The 16411-nt window shown below is 46.0% G+C and overlaps 1 protein-coding gene and 2 pseudogenes across 4 annotated transcripts in view; 2 read left to right on the top strand and 1 right to left on the bottom strand.

Moving 5' to 3' along the window:
• The window catches only part of FAM193A (family with sequence similarity 193 member A), a 160315-nt gene that overhangs the window by 121767 nt on the left and 22137 nt on the right, over positions 1-16411 (bottom strand). The gene's annotated exons all lie outside the window — the stretch shown is intronic.
• On the top strand, positions 52-429 carry LOC114197266 (mitochondrial pyruvate carrier 2 pseudogene; annotated as a pseudogene).
• LOC114197257 (Golgi SNAP receptor complex member 2 pseudogene) lies at positions 670-1276 on the top strand (annotated as a pseudogene).

Below are 16411 nucleotides of genomic sequence, written 5' to 3' on the forward strand. Positions count from 1 at the left end.
CGTTGTCATGCAGAGGGAGAGGGCTGCCTCCACGGCCACTCTTCCACAGAGATGTCAGCTGCTGGCACCTGGGCCCTTCGGGCCACCTACCACTGGATCCTTGATAAAATGAAGCTCTTGCTGGCGGAGAGATTGAGGCTGTGTACAACCACCTGGCAGGTCCCAGTCTTTTTCTGAGTTCCAATTATGAAATGGGGGTGGTGTGTGCTGGATTGGCTGACATGGCCAGACCTGCAGAGAAACGCAGCACAACTCAATCTGCTATGTTGACGGCTACAGGGTTTATGTGGTCAGGAGACTCACTTGTTAATTGTTCCAAAAAGCTAGAATCTGTTTGCTATTAATTTCTCTGTGGGGGCAGCAGGAGTTTTTCAGTTCTTCCATATTTGGAGATATAACCAAGAACTAAAAGCTAAAGCAAACAAATAAGAGTTCCTGACCACTAGAACAATCTGGATGTGGTCATAACCACTGGGAGTAATCTGATTTATTGTTTGGCTATTGACAAGGTGATATTCACTGTGCTACTGCTCGGAAGGCATAAAAAAACAACAACCTGTAAACTGGGGGCCAATACTTGATTCAACAGAAAAATAAAGCAAATTTGTAATAACAAACAAATAAAATATATACTGCAAAGCCAGGGCTGGACCCGGCAGGGCCGGCGACATGGAGCTGCTATACCAGCAAACGCACAAGCAGGTCCGTAAGACCTAGTCTCACAAGGGAGGACTTGAGATGGCAAAATAGTCTCTGCACTTAGTAGAAAACAAAATCCAAGCAAACACAGACCAGATATTCAGCCATCTAGAATGTCTGGAGATTTTGTCCAGCAAGGAGCCCTCTAACAAAAGACAGAATGCCAAACTTCATGTTGACCACTGAAAGTATCATGTCTAGCACCTGTAGAATGCTTGGAAACTTCCAGCATCAGTGATACATAAGAGAGCAAGAGAGATGGCACGAGGGGCTTCTGTATCACACTTCCGCCACTAAGTACTCAGCGCCATCCTAATGGATGACTCACGGCATGTACCCTCCAGAAAATTCACCACAGCACAGATGACCTCACTGGAGTAGGGCACAGTATTCTGGAAGGACTGAGGGCCCAGAGACTGACCTTGATGGGGGCTCAGAAGATCCTTGATACTGCCAACATGCTGAGCTTGTTACAGCATGAGGTGAGAAGCGGGCTTTCCAGGACAAGTACTTTATGATTGGTGGGATGCTGCTCACCTGTGCGGTCATGTTCCTCGTGGTACAGTACCTGACATGAGCCAGCCAAGCCCACCAGCTGAACAGTGTTCCCACTGTGGGAGAGTCTGTGTGAGTGTGTGTGTGTGAGAGAGGGGAGCCCAGAGGCTGCCTTCTGAAATGTATGCCCATCTTAACTGTGAAGACCCCTCGGAAATCACTGTGATCCATAAGCCAGTGGGAGTTTCAAATCTGCTGTTTACTGTGACACCTTGGTGGGGAAGCTAGTGCCACCAAGAAGCATGGTGCTTAGGAAATGAAAGAAGTTCCTTTCTCTCTCTCAAAATAAACAGAAATTTAAGAAAAGTACACTATAAACCCAAAGGCAACAAGTATAAAAATACTTTAAGAGGTATGAATAATAAGTCAACAGAAGAGATAAAATGGAATCATAATACATGCTAAATTAAACCCAGAAGAGGCAGAAAAAGAGGGAAAAGGAAACAAGAAATAAATGATGAACAGAAAACAGCTAGCAAGACGGTAGATTTTAACCAAGCCCTATCAGTAACCATCAATGGCTGCCTGGGGCCAGACAAGAGAGGAGGGGCTGGCAAAGGAGGGTGCGGGAACCGTGGGGGGTGACGGACCTTTCCTAAGTCTTAACTGGAGCGGCGGACGTCAACCCTCCTACAACTGTATGTTTAAAATGGGTGCATCCTACTGTGTGTCAATTATACCTTAATAAAGTTTATTTTTCCAAGTAAAGAATGAAAAATTAAAGAAAAAACAAGCTACTGAGGTAATGAAGAATGCCCGCTCTGGGCCGGACTGCCCAGCCTCGCACGCTGGAGGACTAACACGGGCATTAGCCCCCCTCCCCGCCCTCAGCTCTCTCGCCCTGGAACACCTGCCCCACCGGCCTGCCCTGAGGAGGCAGTAAGTGCTCCAAGCCCCAGGCTGGCACACACTTAGTGGCCATCCAGGGCTGGCTAGCACTCTGATTCATAATGAATAACCCATGTTTGCACACGGAACCATACATGGTGGCTCCTTGAGGGAGAGGTCACTACCTCTGCTCGCGTCATCTGACCAAAGGCTCAAAGACTGAATTTTTAAAAAATCACTGTGGACCAGATAGCTCAAAACGCATTCCAACGCATTATAGTCTTACTATCTCAAGATATATTTTTTAAATTACTCAACTCTGTTTTTCAGGTTAAGATACATTTTATTTTTTTTTTAGATATCTGCTCTATGTTTTTACAGCTGTTAACTAAAATCAAATGAGAAGAGACTAAGTGATCATGAGCTGAAAGCTCTGGAAGCCTCCCCTCAGAGAAGCTGGCTCTTCTAGATGCTTCTTACAGTAAAGGGGCTTTGGGGTTCCCAGGACCAAGCACCTATTCAGTTCCATGCTTGGAAACTCTGGGCCAGATCTGCTGAAGATCACCTGCAGTGGTACAAAAGAAACTGCCAAGTAATCATCCCGTTAAAGGTGTCTATTCTCACCTGATGGTCTGTGGTGAGTGCAAAGAAACGTTAAATGCAAATAAAACATATTATCAGAAATAAATTGATAGGGGCACCTGGGTGGCTCAGCTGGTTAAGCAGCTGCCTTCGGCTCAGGTCATGATCCCAGGGTCCTGGGATGGAGTCCCACATCGGGCTCCCTGCTCAGCGGGAGCCTGCTTCTCCCTCTCCCTCTGCCTGCCCCTCCCCATGCAATGCGCTCTCTCTGTCAAATAAATAAATAAAATCTTTTATTAAAAAAAAAAGGAAATAAATTGATAGAAACATGCCTCACAATTAGAAAATATTCCATTTTTCCTACATTCCTACTTCTGTACGGTTCAGTCAGTATTTATGGAAGACCTACAAGGTGCTGGAGATGGATCCAAAGACCACATACATGTTCTGGCTCTTGAGAAAATGGCATGGGAGTGGACTGTTTCAACATCATGAAAGAAAAAGTATTAATATAAAAAGCTGTGCACGTTACTACAGAAGCCCCGAGGACAGGAAATGACTCACGTCAAACTACAAAGCTAAGGGCACCTGGGTGGCTCAGTTGGTTAAGTGACTGCCTTCGGCTCAGGTCATGATCCTGGAGTCCCGGGATCGAATCCCACATCGGGCTCCCTGCTCGGGGAGGAGCCTGCTTCTCCCTCTGACCCTCCCCCCCCTCATGTACTCTCTCTCTCTCATTCTCGCTCTCTCAAATACATAAATCTTAAAAAAAAAAAAAACTACAAAGCTAAGAACCAAGCGCCAGGCATTATGCAAAATAAATGCCATGCACGTATTTCCTCTGATAACTCTTAGGATGACCCCAAAGGCAGGCACTCCTGTCTCATTTAAAAAGCTGTGGCACCTAAGGAACAGACCCATCATGGAAGCCCATGTGACATCACAGAGCTAGGATTCCAAATCCAGGCAGTGTGAATCCTGCACTTGTACTCACACCACCACAAAAGAAGTGCCCATTAGCCACCTGGAAAGTGCCTCTCCTCTTTCAGTGCAACTCAGGCATCTTCTCTTTAAAAGCTGACTCCCCCCATGCCCACTCTCTCCCAGTCTGGGCAGTTAGGACTGGCCTCCTGTTTGCACAGCATTTCCCGACCACACGTGCTCCTCTCTCTCTCTCTCTCTCCCCCCAAGAAACTGACCACAGACTTTGTCCCCAGCACATTCCTTCTTCTAACACCTTCCATAATGTCACTCCTAGGACAGGCAGTGTCCATGGAATGAGCAAGCAGAAAACTCTCCAGTGGTTTTCAAGTGATGGCAGCAGACCGGAGAGGCCGGCTGCCTGACCGGGAGCTACCTGAGCTGTCCACCAGGAGAACGTGGGCAAGACGACCCTGAAATCACACACACACTGCACAATCAAGTGACACCTATGACCAATAACAGGAAGAAAATGCGGAGTCTCTTTATAGATGGCTCTGGATGAGAATATTGGCACCAGCCAGTGGTGGATGGTTAGAGCTGACGCTGTACTCAGGGTCCTGAAGGCTCAGCGGAAGGGAAAATCCAACCAGTGAGCACAAGTCTGAGAAGGGTGCTTGCCTGTACGCTTTGCCAGGGAGGAGAAATGGCCAGAGATGCAGATCTACACCACCGTACTGATAGAAGGTGGTGTCTGGCTGGCTGGCCCAGGAACTTGGAAAGAACAAGAAGGGATAACGGGAGGCAGAGGGCTCTAGAGAAGGGGCCTGAGGTTGGGCATGGAGCACAAGGAAATCTGTATCCTCTGTGAGCGCTCAGCAATGACAGCCAGCACCGAAGCAGCTCTCAAAACTCGGTGGATGAGATGAGTGGCCCCGCATATGTATGTCTCTGAGCTTCTTTCCCCAACACTTATTCAAATATGCTCATGAACAAAGAGACATGGCAGCAAGGATGGGAGTGATGAACGTGCTCAGTGACATGAACTTCCACCAAGGATGATCTGGATTCTCCAATGCTAGGTACCTGCAGGACATAGCTTCTCTGGTGTTTGGCATTTCGTGCTTGCTCCAGCACTGGACTCACTCAGGGAGCAATAACATACCTGGGAGGAGCCCCAGGGAGTCTGGACTTGTGCCCCAGCCTCAATGACTGCTTCCTGCACCCTCTCCTCAGCCCCATGCCTCAGCACATAGAAGGGTTCCTGCAGGGCTGGCTGTCTAGTGAGCCTACTACCACCCAATCTTGTCCCACACAGGGGCCTGGAGCCACCCTGGCCCAAGTGACAGACAAGTGTGTGCAGGCCTGGTTAGGAGGTTGCTGCTCCCGCAACCAGTTCTGCTGATGCTTCCCAGACGCCTGCACACCTGCGTCAATGCTGGCTCCCCTGAACCCTAGAGGAATGTTTCCAGGGCCCTCCCAACACAGACACAATGCCCCCAGGCAGCATGCCTACAGGGGACCCTGACTGCCTCTGCACACCCACCCGTTCGCCTCAGCTGGCCTGCACCCCAGACTGATCCTGCTTGCCTAGTAAGTATGGACTAGCTCTGGTCCAGGCAACCATCTGTATTCCAACAAGATATGAACCCCAGTCTTGGGGTATGGCCCCCTTCCAAATGTATCCTTCCTTGGGGGTACTATCCCTCAGCCCTGGAGTATACTTTAGAGTTCTCTTTCCAGTTTACAGCTACTCTGTCAAAGTTTACTAATTTCTTAATATATTAAATTTCCCTTGTTTAAATTACTATATGGTTTGTCTCCTGATTGGACCCAGACTGGTATACACCCTGTTCTCCACTGTCACCACCTATGGACTTGCTGACCAACTTTTCACTGTTATGACACAACACTGACCAAGGAGTCTGTTTTAGGATAACAGTGAGGTGATGACCCATGGTCATGGGATTCACTCATCTTGTCACATACTCCATCACCCAAAACAGCTGGCTGCAGAAAATGGTGAAATGGCCCACTAGGGACTCACCACATCAAACAGGAGACCTTTGGGGTTAGAGAACTGTCCCACAAGACATAGCTATATATATTCTGCACAGATGCCCGATAGATGGTGCTGCTTCTCCAGGAAAGAAGGATCCAAATGCAAGCAGCATCTCTGATTTACACTTTCTGGACCAATCCAGAAACTTTTTCCTTCCAACCCCCACAACTTTGGGTTCTGATAAGTGTGAAGTCTTAGTACACAAGATGAATACATGTACCAGGTGACAGTAGTTTCAGTACACTAGAAGCTAGCCTGGCCATCTGGACTTCTGGTACTTCTGAACCAACATTTCGACAACAACAAACACTGACTAGATACTGTGATGGTCAAAGGTAAAGAGAACATGAGACAAGTTGTGGAATCCCACAAGTATGTCTTCACAAAAATACATATTTCTGAATTAAGCTTCTTTCTAAAATGTTGACACATCTTCCAAGAGCAGCAACATCAATGCTGATAAATTTTTCCAACTATCTGAATTTTTGTTGCAAAACGGCATGAAGAAAAATTAATAAAACATTACCCCCAAACAAAACTGAGTCAGCTATGACTTTGTTTTCATACATACACATGCTTCTAAATAAAATATACTTGGAATAAATAGTGCCCGGCCGGCTCAGTTGATGGAGCATGTGACTCTTGATCTCAGGGTCATGAGTGGGAGCCCCGACCGGGCATAGAAATTACTTTAAAAAAATTATTTTAATAAACAAACAAGAATGTATTGGAATACTTTCACCTCTTAGCACCATTTACGGTCAAGGGCAGGCTAATGCAAATAGAACAGTAGCAGTGGTTAAGAAGAGAAACTGCAGAAAGGCAGCAGTGTTTGGTATAGAGAGACTGGAGCCAGGATACCTGGGTTCAAATCCCAACTCTACCTCCTAATAAGCTGTGTAACCCTGAGAAGTCACTCATATTTGCAGAACTCATTTTCTTCCTTTTATTTGGTTTTTTTAAAGATTTTACTTATTTTTTTTTTAAGATTTTATTTATTTATTTGACAGAGAGAGACACAGCGAGAGAGGGAACACAAGCAGGGGGAGCAGAGGGAGAGGGAGCAGCAGGCTTCCCGCGGAGCAGGGAGCCCGATGCGGGGCTCGATCCCAGGACCCTGGGACCATGACCTGAGCCGAAGGCAGACGCTCAACGACTGAGCCACCCAGGAGCCCCTAGATTTTACTTATTTAAAAAATCCATACCCCCAGTGTGGGGCAAGAGTCGCATGCTCCGTTGACTGAGCCAGTCAGGTGCCCAGAACTCATTTTTCTTCTTCTGAGAAATAGAGATACTTTATAAGGTATTAAAAAATATTAAGTTTTCTTTTTTTTTTTTTTTTAAGTAAGTTCCACACCCAGCATGGAGCCCAATGTGGGGCTTGAACTCACGACCCTGAGATCAAGACCTGAGCCGAGATCAAGAATCGGATGCTTAAGCAACAGAGCCACCCAGGCGCCCCTAAGTTTTTTCTTTTTTATTGTTTTTAAAGATTAATTTATTGGAGAGAGAATGAGAAAGAGAGGGGGGAAGAGAGAGAGAGAGAGAATCTCTGAGCAGATGCCCCGCCAAGCACAGAGTTGGATGTGGGGCTCGAGCCCACCACCCACAAGATCACAACCTGAGCCAAAACCAAGAGGTGGATGCCCAACCAACCGAGCCACCCAAGTGCCCCAAGTTTATTTTTTTTTAAACATCTGTTTTTTAAAGATTTTATTTATTTGAGAGAGACAGAGAATGAGAGAGAGAGCACATGAGAGGGGGGAGGGTCAGAGGGAGAAGCAGACTCCCTGCCGAGCAGGGAGCCCGATGCGGGACTCGATCCCGGGACTCCAGGATCATGACCCGAGCCGAAGGCAGTCGCTTAACCAACTGAGCCACCGAGGCGCCCCCAAGTTTATTTTTTAACGCAATACTGAACCCTATGGCTGCTTAGAAAATATATTTAAAATACTGTACAAGTGTGGTTGAAAACTACTCACTGTTCACCTTTAAGCAAGTCAGTAACACTGCAAGCCTCAGTTTCCTTATTTGTAAATGGAGGATTAAAAAAATCCACTCAGAAGGTTGCCACAGAATCAAATGAGATATGACAAGTAAAGTGCTTAATAGAATGTAGGACATAGTAATCATTAAGTCAAAATGGCCACTGTTTATTATCATTAAACTGACAGAATTTTTTAAATGGGCAAAATAAAACAGGCAAATGCAAATAAAATGAATGCATGGGTAGCAATTTAAAATCAGAGAAACATAAGTGGGGTGCCTGGCTGGTGTGGTCAGTGGAGCACACAATTCTTGATCTCGGGGTTGTGAATTTGAGCTCCACACTGGGTGTAGAGATCAGTTAAAAATAAAATACTAAAAAGAAAAGAAAAACATTATAAGTAACAAGGTTATTCTGCTAATAGGAGGTATAGTTTTAATAAAGATATGAAGGTCCTAACTCAATATTAAAATAAACATGTTGAGGGGCGCCTGGGTGGCTCAGCCATTAAGTGTCTGCCTTCGGCTCAGATCATGATCCCAGGGTCCCGGGATCGAGCCCCGCCCGCATCGGGCTCCCTGCTCCGCGGGAAGCCCGCTTCTCCCTCTCCCACTCCCCCTGCTTGTGTTCCCTCTCTCACTGTGTCTCTCTCTGTCAAATAAATAATAAAATCTTTAAAAAAAATGTTGAATATATAATGCAAAAGCCAGTGAAGTCTCCAGTAAAAATTAACAGAGGTTATCAACCGTCAAACAGGGCACCTATCAACCTGTAACAAACCAAGTAGAGAAAAAACAAAAATGACAAATTTAAAAAAAGCTTATTTGTGGGGCGCCTGGGTGGCTCAGTTGGTTGGGCGACTGCCTTCGGCTCAGGTCATGATCCTGGAGTCCCAGGATCGAGTCCCGCATCGGGCTCCCTGCTCGGCGGGGAGTCTGCTTCTCCCTCTGACCTTTCCCCCTCTCATGTATTCTCTCTCTCAAATAAATAAATAAAATCTTTAAAAAAAAAAAAAAAGGCTTATTTGTTGGATTTATGTCAAGATTTAAAACTCCACTGAATACTTCTAGTGTTAAGCTCCATGAAACACTTGGAAAACCAATCAAATAAGCTACCAGAAAACAAACAAAAACCTATATTACAAAAGACAAAAGTTATACAGGCCATATTCACTTAAAAACAAAAAATAGGGGGGTGCCTGGGTGGCTCAGTCCTTAAGCGTCTGCCTTCAGCTCAGGTCATGGTCCCAGGGTCCTGGGATCGAGCCCCGCATCGGGCTCCCTGCTCTGCGGGAAGCCTGCTTCTCCCTCCCCCACTCCCCTTGCTTGTGTTCCCTCTCTCGCTGCCTCTCTCTTGTCAAACAAATAAATAAATTTAAAAAAAAAATAGGGGTGCCATGGTGGCTCCGTTAACGTCTGACTCTTGGTTTCGGCTCAGGTCATGATCTTGGGAGTCATGGGATTGAGACCCACGTTGGGCTCCGCACTTGGCATGGAATCTGCTTGAGATTCTCTCTCTCCCTCCCCTCACTGGTGCTCTTAAATAGATAAAATAAATCTTTAAAGTCCCAGTACTTACACCTTAGTAACTAACACATAATATGCACTAACTGAATGTGTGCTGAGTAAACAGATTCAGAAAAACAACAAAACTGAGAACACTATGTATCAAAAAACTTTAGGTGTCTGGCCAAAGTTGTACTTAAAATTAAGTTCATAGCTTTAACAACTAGTATTATTTTGAAGTGAAAAAAAAAAATCAGCTCACAATTAGAAATCAATTCAGAAAACTGCCCTCCCCAAAACAGGAACAAATTATTAATAAATATGAAAAGTTAATGACTTAGTAAAGGGCACTGTTCAACAATAAAAAATAGTTAAACGCAAACAATGAATCATGGAACACTACATCAAGAACTAATGATGTAATGTATGGTGATTAACATAATGATAAAAAAAGTAGTTAAAATGTGGCACATCTCATTGAACTGTATGCTTAAAAATGGCTAAAATGGCACATTTTATGATATATATTTTTACCACTATTAAAAAAATAGTTTTTTTTTTTTTAAGAAGGGCAAATTAAGGGGGTGGGTGGATAATGAAAATTTAAAAAAAACCCAACAGATTAAAAAAGAACTGTTCTAGAGAGTTTAACAGATGATTATCCTTTAAGAAATAGAATATTCCTGAGCACTAACAATGTATACTTCACAGGGTTAAAAATTAAATGTTCTAACACCAGAAACATTTTAGAATCATGAAAAGCACATGATAACAATTAGCATTCATGGAGTCCTACTAAGATTTTCACTCTCTCATCTACCTCAAACCACCCACACATTCTCCAAAGCCATGGTTTTAAATTAATTCCTACCACCGTTCCACTATCTATGGATGTTCTCAAGTCAGTTTATTTTCTACAACAGACTCCTGACATTCTCCAGGACACATGAGGACCTTCAAGAAGACCTACTGTAACAAATCACTAAAACAGTTAAATGACCTCATCAGACCTTTAAGAAACATGTAAGATTAAAATAAGTTCTGCCTCTAGGTACACACTGCACTTCTGGACATTCTTCTATTAATCTCAGGAGATGGTCACTGTTCACAGGGCAGGAAAACCACAACAAAGCTCAAGTGAAACGCCGGTGGGGTGTGGGCAGCCAGCAGCTAAGTGACTTCCAGACAAAACCAGGAGCTTCAACATTCCCCCTTTTCAAATTCATGCCTTCACAAAATTGACATCAGAATGGTAACCATTAGTTACATCAAAAATAATGAATATCTGGAATAATTATTACATGGACTCCACAATATTCTCAAATCTGAGGTATTTTAGTTCTCATGTCAACTAAAAGCCTGAGGTAATATAATTTTGAGTTCAATACCTGTACGGAGTCCAATAAAACTCAAGCAACCATATTAAATCCTCAAAAATGCTGTATGGAAATTACTGTCTAAACCACAGAGATTGGTCAGAGTCCGCACACCACCGTCTTAGGTGGCCCGACACCTGTTGCGGTACCTTCCCAGACCCCAACAACCAAAAGGGCAGGCGCTGCCTGGCCCTGGCCCCTTGCTCCTAGCTGTGCAGCTGGCCCTGAACAAGTCCTTGGTCTTTCTCTGCCTGTTTCCTCAACATAAAGTGGGGACAAGAGCACCTCTGCTTCAGGTCCCCGTGAGGACAGAAGGGAGACACGCACTCATGGGCAGCACAACAGTGCCTGACGTGGGAAGTGCTGTAGGGAGGCCAGCTAGTGTTCACACACCACTATCAGCTTGTGGCAGAGTTCCTCAGCAACTAACTGCTTACACTGTAAATTAATGCCAAAAGAACTATATAAATTAATTTTTGAATTCTATTATAGTTCTGGACTGCTGCTATTTCTATCTCATTGCTGTCCAACTCACCTACAGCATAAGCCTCCTGGGAGCAGAAACCACTCTACCCCACACTTCCTTGCAACCCAACCATGCCAAACAATATACAACGAGATTGATGGATATTCTTCCAGTGTTACAATCCCAGTATCTGGCATGTACCCAACATATCAAAAATCTTCAATAAATGTTTGCTCAATGAATAAATCTGCATTCTTTCAAGTATTTCAACTTGAAGTCCAAGGCTCTGACACCCCTTGGTGAATCTGGCCCTAGTAACCACACCTCTGAACAAACTGTCGGTGACCCAGTCGCTGGGCATCAACCGTGACTTGTCTCACTTGGACAAACACTGTGGTTCTCAGTCTGCAGAGATGATGCGCTGTCTTTGCTTCCTCCCTCTCACCTGCAATGACAGGTCGGCAAGCTCTCCGACCGAGGGCCTGGGCCGGGAGCATCTCACGTATCTTGGGAGGGAGGCGGTTAGACAAGTGGGGACCTTCAAACAGAGGGCGAGGGAACCTTTTATTCTCAGTAAGTTTTTTTTTTTTTTTTTTTTCATTTGGCTTTTCAATACTTCCAAGAGGGCAGAGGGCTACTCCCTGTACCCAAATAACACTTTGGTAACCCGAATTAACTGATAAATTCATGTTGCTTCTGATTTTAATTTTTTTTTAAAGATTTTATTTATTTATTTGACAGAGAGAGACACAGCGAAAGAGGGAACACAAGCAGGGGGAGTGGGAGAGGGAGCAGCAGGCTTCCCGCGGAGCAGGGAGCCCGATGCGGGCGGGGCTCGATCCCGGGACCCTGGGACCATGACCTGAGCCGAAGGCAGACGCTCAATGACTGAGCCACCCAGGCGCCCCTAATGTTCATTTTTTAATTAATGCCAAATGATTAATTCATGTAATAAAAAAACTGTGCATGTAATATTTATTGAAAACTCCTCTGTTCCAAATCTATTTAAGGCAGTTAGATGTAAGCATTAAAAATGTTAAGAGAGGTGGGCACCTAGCTGGCTCAGTCAGTGGAGCATGGAACTCTTGATCTGGGGTCGTGAATTTGAGCCCCATGTTGAGCTCAGAGATTACTTAAGATGATGATGATGAGGAGGAGGAGGAGGAGGAGGAGGAGGAGGAGGAGCACCTGGACGGCTCAGTCGGTTGAACAGACTCCCTGCTCTGTCGGAAGCCTGCTTCTCCCTCTCCCTCTGCTGCTCCCCCTGCTTGTGCTCTCTCTCTCTGTCAAATAAATAAAATCTTAAAAAAAAAAATGATGATGATGATGATGATGATGATGTAAGAGGAGTCACAGGTTCTGAGTGTTACAGAACCTCAAGGGCCCGTTCTTGGTCTCTCCTCACTGATGTTTCACCCCACTAGCCACATGCAGACCATCAAGTCACACTCAACTCCCAGAAGTTGGTTTGGGGCTCAATGTCTATGGTGGAGAGGGCTGGGAAGACGGTGGAGTAGGAGAACTCTTGGCCTGCCTTATTCCACAGATACAACAAGGTTAACAGATCAGTATAACTAACCCATAAAATGATCCAAAGACTGGCAGAACAAACTCCACATCGAAGGCTGGAAGGGTGAAGACACGGTGTGGGAGCAAAACAGACCGTGGTCCACAATGGAAAGGGAGCCAGTGGTACAGAGAAGAGCAACAGTCAGATGTCCATGGAACAACTGCCTAATCCGGATCTCCTCCTGGATGTCTCTAGGCTCTTGGAGTTCAACATGTCCAAAACCAAACTTAGATGTGGCAGCAGTGAACCAGAGAACCTGGGTGTCATCAATGCAAAGAAAATGAAAGGTCGGTAGGCACGGCCAGCTTAGTTCGTGGAACAGCCTAGCCTGCCCCATGTGAAGCACACCTCTGAGAAGATGCCTATGCCCCACATCCCAAAAGCAGAAATCATTCACCTGTCGAATGCCCACCCCACACCTGACACCAGGCCTCTAACGGGTCTTCCTGCTTCAGTCTTTGCCCCTTACATCCACAAAGCATCAGCAGTCGTTCTTGTAGAACCTAAGTCACAGCATATCACTCTTCTGCTCAAGATCCTCCCATGTTCCCATCTGAACATGATTAAAACCAGTGTTGTTAGAGTGTCAGACAAGGCCCTCCACATCTGTCCACACAGCCTGACAATCCGGCACTCAGCACACACTCGTGGGACAGATGGACAGACATGACATACACAAGGCAACAGATGATCGTGGACATGGAGCTGCATGAAGTGAGAGCAGGACCTGTGCCTCACACCATTTGGTGATAAACAAATACATACAAGGGATTTTTTTGAAAACAGAGATTCATACTTATCCAAATACACAAACCTATCAGACTGGAGCAGATTGGGGGGTGGGGGAGGAGTGAGCATAAAATGAAGCTGGGTTGCGGGGAGGACAGGAAAGCAGGAGAAAGGAGACCAACACTTATGTTGGGCACACACTGTGAACCAAGGAGTATGAGGTCCTAAACAAACGCAGCTAACACACCGTAAGACCTGCCCCCGTCCAGCCCTTCAGTAGTATCTCCTATCTCAGGGAAAATCATTTCTGAAGTCAGACTCCTAAGAGTTTGCTTTGCCCCTCCCACCTTCAACCCACCTCACTCTCCTATGAGGCTCAGAGGTGTGCCCTTCTGTGCGTTTTCACTGCCACCTGGCCTCTCACCTGTCCCCCATACCCACTGTTATCCTGCGAACCGTTACCCTCACTGCCGCCAGGCATGTCTGCTCAGCTTTTCCAAGCCCTTTAACTGTCTCCAACTGCTCTAAATCAAAAGACCCCAACTCTGGCCGCAGCCCTCAGGGTTGCACATGGGAGCTGCTCCTGCAGGCCCCCTGCCCCACTTGCCCAGCAGGTTGGGCACAGCACAGGGCTTTCGTCCCACCTGGCCTAGACAGCTCCCGCCACAAGCAGCAGCCAGGCCCAGCCTGCAACCCTTAATCTCACCTAAATCTCTCGTTTTACAAATCAGAGGAGGACAAGAGACTCTCTCTGGGTCCCACTGTCAATTCCTGGCAAGGCTGGAAAACCGCCCAGGTCCCCAGTCCAGCCCTTGCTGTGAGGCCACATCCTTGGACAATCTGGTTTCCATTAGGTACCGTGCAAGACTTCATTTAAGGGGAAAGGGGATTAAAAAGAAAACTTCAAATGTTATTTTGGGCATAACTTTTAGTTAAATTCAGTCTTTATAATCTGTTTTGATATCCTGAACAAGACTTAGAAACTGATAAACAGAAAGTTCTGGTCTAGGGACGCCTGGGTGGCTCAGTCGGTTAAGCGTCTGCCTTCGGCTCAGGTCATGATCCCAGGGTCCTGGGATGGAGCCCCGCATCGAGTTCCTTGCTTGGTGTAGAGCCTGCTTCTCTCTCTCTCTCTCTCTATGCCCTTCTGCCTGCTTGTGCGCTCTCTCTCGAATAAATAAATAAAATCTTAAAAAAAATATACAGGTGTCTTGGTGAAGGAGAATTCTGAGTGATATGTATAGAACAAAATCCTAGACTAGAACTTTCTTTTTTTCCTCTAAGATTTTATTTATTTATTTGAGAGAGCGAGCACAAGCAGGGGAAGGGGCAGAGGGAGAAGCAGGTTTCCTGCTGAGCAGGGAGCCCGATGCGGGGCTCAATCCCAGGACCCTGAGATCATGACCCGACCTGAAACCAAGAGTCAGACGCTCAACCGACTGAGCCACCTGGGCACCCCACCACAACACTTTTAAATAAAATTAACTTTTGTACCTCTGAAGCCACTCCCTTCCACACTCATACTACACGTACAACTTTTGTTACACATAACCAAACAGAAGGTCACTGTTCCAACAGGTGTGCGTCTCCAAGCTTGTCTGCAAGGTGGCTCTCATAGGGAAAGTGCCCCCACCGTCCCCCTGCTTAGTAACCCAGGCCCTTTCTCTCATGCCTACAGAGGGGTGGAGGGTGAGGAAGAGAGGCAGCCCATCACAGTACGCCCAGGGACCCAAGATGAGGCCTAGCATAAAAACATGGTCTGGTCTACCTCTGAGAAATCTGAATCAAAATCCAAAGTGAAATCGGCCAGTATTCACTAGAGGCTGCCAAGAGGAAGGGCTTGGGCCATGGCAAGCAGAATCACCAAAGAGCAGAAGCCATGGTTAAGGGGGGCCAGCCAGAAGAGAAGCTCAGCGAAGCCGCCACACGGAGAAGGAGCAATGGTACTGGCAGGGTGGCCACCTGTTTCTTGCAATCTGAACAACCCTGAGCACACCAGAGAGCAGGAAGGGGAGGGAAGGGGCAGGAGGCAGAGGAAGAGGCACTGGTGTGGTCAGCTCTTAGAGCACTCCATTTCAATCTAGGAAATCGGACCAAATGTAGCCCGCCTTAGCAGGAGATTTGGCTAGAACAAAAGCTCCCAGCCCGAGGAGTAAGGACTGAAAACGAACCAGGGCTCCTCTAGCCAAAGCTTGCTCTGGGAAGGAGCTCTCCAAGTCCTGCACCCATGGGGTATTTTGCATACCTTCTTCCAAACTGCACACTGCCTTACATCCAGACATGGGCAGGTTCATCTCCTGTGTCACCACAGGACTTCAGTAATGAAGGGGAGAAAAGAGTTTCAAGGATTCCAGTCGAGAGAGAGGGCTGGAGGGCCCTTTACTGCTATGTCCTACACTGAAGACTGTGCTGTCTTTAGGAAGAAGAACAGATGAGGTGACCAAGAAGAGTCTTGATATTCTCACCCAGTTCATGGAATACTTAGGAAAAGTTTAAAATATATGGACTTAATTAAAATATATGGAGAAAAAACGTGGAGGTTTGGTTTAGAACATGTCATCAAAACTCTTTTAAGAAACTCAGAGTTGCTTCTTCAGCTCAGAATGACTCTCTGAACCTACAATGCTATAAGAAATACAAATGGCCAAGTCCACAACGGCTCACAGAAGGTACTGCTTTCTTACAACTGGAAGATCTGAACACACTAAACTCAACCCTGCAGGTAGAAGTCAGAGTAAGATGATCTGTCTGAGAAGCCCAGATTCAAACTGGCCTCCAGGATGAGCAGATGGCAACTGGAGACTCCACATACTACTGCCCGACTGCCCAGAAGCACAAATTCCGAAGAAGTGCTGGGCTATTTAGAATCAGTCACAATTTCAGAAAACATTCAAAAGTAAAGATTAGAGGTCATGGTCTAAGTGCCTGTTATCTAATATTAGTGTGAAAACCTCCAGATGTATGTGAATTATGCAGCATCTGACCCTAAGGATATGGCTCCACTTTCAAAAGCATCTGAATGAGATGAAATCAAATTATGCTCACCGTGACAATATGCCAGTCCTAAAATTCTGAGGAACTGGGGCACCTGTGTGGCTCAGATGGTTAAGCGTCTGCCTTTGGCTCAGGTC

This window comes from Eumetopias jubatus, unplaced genomic scaffold, assembly GCF_037043125.1.
Source record: "Eumetopias jubatus isolate StellerSeaLion01/CBP00866 unplaced genomic scaffold, mEumJub1_p1.0 scaffold_2, whole genome shotgun sequence".
Classification (NCBI taxonomy): domain Eukaryota; kingdom Metazoa; phylum Chordata; class Mammalia; order Carnivora; family Otariidae; genus Eumetopias; species Eumetopias jubatus.